Source organism: Eucyclogobius newberryi, unplaced genomic scaffold (assembly GCF_026437365.1).
Source record: "Eucyclogobius newberryi isolate DKJ021-1_F unplaced genomic scaffold, fEucNew1.0.hap1 SCAF_36, whole genome shotgun sequence".
Classification (NCBI taxonomy): Eukaryota; Metazoa; Chordata; class Actinopteri; order Gobiiformes; family Gobiidae; genus Eucyclogobius; species Eucyclogobius newberryi.
Genome location: NW_027316012.1, coordinates 1022501 through 1027500, shown reverse-complemented (window position 1 = coordinate 1027500; position 5000 = coordinate 1022501). Strand labels below are relative to the sequence as shown.

Sequence of the window (5000 nt, the reverse complement as noted above, 5' to 3'; positions counted from 1 at the left end):
AGTCATCCCTGTCAAGGCGTTGCTGAATAATCTCATGTGTTATAAACATCTTGGACTTAGGCTAAAATGCTATGCTGCACCTTACCACCCAAGTACGCTTGTAGTTTGGGAATTTTGTTCACTGACAATTGCCAGAAAACCTTTTTGATTCTGAAAATAGAGCTTATTTGAGCGTTTCTTCTATAACGTAACACAGCGCCATCGGAACCTTTTCTTGTGCGTGTGTATGGGTTGTAGCCTTTTTTTCCTGCCGCCAAAAGTAGGAGGAGTTTTGAGGCCAAAGCGCATGCTTCTAAAGTTCAGAGGGATGGCAATGTCAACCAAGAGTCCGCAGTTGAATACTTATTTACTTTGCAAAGATCGATCGATCGATCGAAAGAAATCAAAAGCCATAAGCTTAAAAATGGGGCACTGGCAAAGTAAACAAAATCCCATCACACACTTGAGCAGAAGAAGCCATTACTCTCAGGATTTAAATCTACGTGGGGAGACCCCAAAAGAACTCTTTGGCCTCATTAGTCATCCCTGTCAAGGCGTTGCTGAATAATCTCATGTGTTATTAACATCTTGGACTTAGGCTAAAATGCTATGCTGCACCTTACCACCCAAGTACGCTTGTAGTTTGGGAATTTTGTTCACTGACAATTGCCAGAAAACCTTTTTGATTCTGAAAATAGAGCTTATTTGAGCGTTTCTTCTATAACCTAACACAGCGCCATCGGAACCTTTTCTTGTGCGTGTGTATGGGTTGTAGCCTTTTTTTCCTGCCGCCAAAAGTAGGAGGAGTTTTGAGGCCAAAGCGCATGCTTCTAAAGTTCAGAGGGATGGCAATGTCAACCAAGAGTCCGCAGTTGAATACTTATTTACTTTGCAAAGATCGATCGATCGATCGAAAGAAATCAAAAGCCATAGGCTTAAAAATGGGGCACTGGCAAAGTAAACAAAATCCCATCACACACTTGAGCAGAAGAAGCCATTACTCTCAGGATTTAAATCTACGTGGGGAGACCCCAAAAGAACTCTTTGGCCTCATTAGTCATCCCTGTCAAGGCGTTGCTGAATAATCTCATGTGTTATTAACATCTTGGACTTAGGCTAAAATGCTATGCTGCACCTTACCACCCAAGTACGCTTGTAGTTTGGGAATTTTGTTCACTGACAATTGCCAGAAAACCTTTTTGATTCTGAAAATAGAGCTTATTTGAGCGTTTCTTCTATAACGTAACAAAGCGCCATCGGACCGGACCACTCGGGCTGCCTCTGTGGCGCAACGGTAGCGCGTCTGACTCCAGATCAGAAAGTTGCGTGTTCAACTTCACGTCAGCGTCATGTACTTTGTTGATTCTTGTTATAGTGGGTGAACAGCATTCACTCATTCATGTTATGGGGCTGTTTCATACCTGTCACTCCGCAATCATGCGATCTGCCAAGAGGATTAGTTCAAATGCTCTAATACTCAACTGTTTGACAGTTTGGCCATTGCCCTCTGAGAGCTTTAGTTGTGAATGAAACTGCATATACACATGTATAACTCAAAAGTGTAGCATGCGATGGCCGGGAATCGAACCCGGGTCAATTGCTTGGAAGGCAGCTATGCTTACCACGATACCACCATCGCAAGGACACATGCTTTCGCAGTGCCGTGTCGCAAATCGGCGCCTGTAATTGATATCTAAAGTTCCATGCACACGGAACATGGTTTGAAGATAATTACTATCATAGAAACGCCTTTTTTTGCACGGTTTCGCTGGTCGCATTTCTTGTCCAACTGAGCAACAGGTAGCGTGGCCGAGTGGTCTAAGGCGCTGGATTTAGGTTCCAGTCTCTTCGGAGGCGTGGGTTTAAATCCCACCGCTGCCAGTTCGCATGCCGAACGTCAAGAGCAGGGCTGTGTGATGTCTGTCGGCAGCGCTTCCGTTTGAGTTTAGCTTTCATAAAATACATATTCTAAATCTGGCCCTGGTCAAAAGCCAACCAGGGATTCTTTACTTCCGCCAAATGGCCTGCCAGCAGGGGCCCGTACGGGAACAACATGAACCACGTTGTTGGCAGGATTCGAACCTGCGCGGGAAATTCCCAATGGATTTCTAGTCCATCGCCTTAACCACTCGGCCACAACAACTCATTAGCTGCTTACGGGAACCTTTTCTTGTGCGTGTGTATGGGTTTTAGCCTTTTTTTCCTGCCGCCAAAAGTAGGAGGAGTTTTGAGGCCAAAGCGCATGCTTCTGAAGTTCAGAGGGATGGCAATGTCAATCAAGAGTCCGCAGTTGAATACTTATTTACTTTGCAAAGATTGATCGATCGATCGAAAGAAATCAAAAGCCATAGGCTTAAAAATGGGGCACTGGCAAAGTAAACAAAATCCCATCACACACTTGAGCAGAAGAAGCCATTACTCTCAGGATTTAAATCTACGTGGGGAGACCCCAAAAGAACTCTTTGGCCTCATTAGTCATCCCTGTCAAGGCGTTGCTGAATAATCTCATGTGTTATAAACATCTTGGACTTAGGCTAAAATGCTATGCTGCACCTTACCACCCAAGTACGCTTGTAGTTTGGGAATTTTGTTCACTGACAATTGCCAGAAAACCTTTTTGATTCTGAAAATAGAGCTTATTTGAGCGTTTCTTCTATAACGTAACACAGCGCCATCGGAACCTTTTCTTGTGCGTGTGTATGGGTTGTAGCCTTTTTTTCCTGCCGCCAAAAGTAGGAGGAGTTTTGAGGCCAAAGCGCATGCTTCTAAAGTTCAGAGGGATGGCAATGTCAACCAAGAGTCCGCAGTTGAATACTTATTTACTTTGCAAAGATCGATCGATCGATCGAAAGAAATCAAAAGCCATAGGCTTAAAAATGGGGCACTGGCAAAGTAAACAAAATCCCATCACACACTTGAGCAGAAGAAGCCATTACTCTCAGGATTTAAATCTACGTGGGGAGACCCCAAAAGAACTCTTTGGCCTCATTAGTCATCCCTGTCAAGGCGTTGCTGAATAATCTCATGTGTTATAAACATCTTGGACTTAGGCTAAAATGCTATGCTGCACCTTACCACCCAAGTACGCTTGTAGTTTGGGAATTTTGTTCACTGACAATTGCCAGAAAACCTTTTTGATTCTGAAAATAGAGCTTATTTGAGCGTTTCTTCTATAACCTAACACAGCGCCATCGGAACCTTTTCTTGTGCGTGTGTATGGGTTGTAGCCTTTTTTTCCTGCCGCCAAAAGTAGGAGGAGTTTTGAGGCCAAAGCGCATGCTTCTAAAGTTCAGAGGGATGGCAATGTCAACCAAGAGTCCGCAGTTGAATACTTATTTACTTTGCAAAGATCGATCGATTGATCGAAAGAAATCAAAAGCCATAGGCTTAAAAATGGGGCACTGGCAAAGTAAACAAAATCCCATCACACACTTGAGCAGAAGAAGCCATTACTCTCAGGATTTAAATCTACGTGGGGAGACCCCAAAAGAACTCTTTGGCCTCATTAGTCATCCCTGTCAAGGCGTTGCTGAATAATCTCATGTGTTATAAACATCTTGGACTTAGGCTAAAATGCTATGCTGCACCTTACCACCCAAGTACGCTTGTAGTTTGGGAATTTTGTTCACTGACAATTGCCAGAAAACCTTTTTGATTCTGAAAATAGAGCTTATTTGAGCGTTTCTTCTATAACGTAACACAGCGCCATCGGAACCTTTTCTTGTGCGTGTGTATGGGTTGTAGCCTTTTTTTCCTGCCGCCAAAAGTAGGAGGAGTTTTGAGGCCAAAGCGCATGCTTCTAAAGTTCAGAGGGATGGCAATGTCAACCAAGAGTCCGCAGTTGAATACTTATTTACTTTGCAAAGATCGATCGATCGATCGAAAGAAATCAAAAGCCATAAGCTTAAAAATGGGGCACTGGCAAAGTAAACAAAATCCCATCACACACTTGAGCAGAAGAAGCCATTACTCTCAGGATTTAAATCTACGTGGGGAGACCCCAAAAGAACTCTTTGGCCTCATTAGTCATCCCTGTCAAGGCGTTGCTGAATAATCTCATGTGTTATAAACATCTTGGACTTAGGCTAAAATGCTATGCTGCACCTTACCACCCAAGTACGCTTGTAGTTTGGGAATTTTGTTCACTGACAATTGCCAGAAAACCTTTTTGATTCTGAAAATAGAGCTTATTTGAGCGTTTCTTCTATAACCTAACACAGCGCCATCGGAACCTTTTCTTGTGCGTGTGTATGGGTTGTAGCCTTTTTTTCCTGCCGCCAAAAGTAGGAGGAGTTTTGAGGCCAAAGCGCATGCTTCTAAAGTCCAGAGGGATGGCAATGTCAACCAAGAGTCCGCAGTTGAATACTTATTTACTTTGCAAAGATCGATCGATCGATCGAAAGAAATCAAAAGCCATAGGCTTAAAAATGGGGCACTGGCAAAGTAAACAAAATCCCATCACACACTTGAGCAGAAGAAGCCATTACTCTCAGGATTTAAATCTACGTGGGGAGACCCCAAAAGAACTCTTTGGCCTCATTAGTCATCCCTGTCAAGGCGTTGCTGAATAATCTCATGTGTTATTAACATCTTGGACTTAGGCTAAAATGCTATGCTGCACCTTACCACCCAAGTACGCTTGTAGTTTGGGAATTTTGTTCACTGACAATTGCCAGAAAACCTTTTTGATTCTGAAAATAGAGCTTATTTGAGCGTTTCTTCTATAACGTAACAAAGCGCCATCGGACCGGACCACTCGGGCTGCCTCTGTGGCGCAACGGTAGCGCGTCTGACTCCAGATCAGAAAGTTGCGTGTTCAACTTCACGTCAGCGTCATGTACTTTGTTGATTCTTGTTATAGTGGGTGAACAGCATTCACTCATTCATGTTATGGGGCTGTTTCATACCTGTCACTCCGCAATCATGCGATCTGCCAAGAGGATTAGTTCAAATGCTCTAATACTCAACTGTTTGACAGTTTGGCCATTGCCCTCTGAGAGCTTTAGTTGTGAATGAAACTG

The 5000-nt window shown here is 43.5% G+C and overlaps 2 non-coding genes across 2 annotated transcripts; one reads left to right on the top strand and one right to left on the bottom strand.

Moving 5' to 3' along the window:
- Window positions 1-1778: 1778 nt before the first annotated feature.
- trnal-uag (transfer RNA leucine (anticodon UAG)) lies at window positions 1779-1860 on the top strand. The gene has a single exon. It is a non-coding gene; the product is annotated as a tRNA-Leu (tRNA).
- A 180-nt stretch (window positions 1861-2040) lies between these two features.
- Window positions 2041-2122, bottom strand: trnas-aga (transfer RNA serine (anticodon AGA)). Its single transcript has one exon. It is a non-coding gene; the product is annotated as a tRNA-Ser (tRNA).
- Window positions 2123-5000: the final 2878 nt, after the last annotated feature.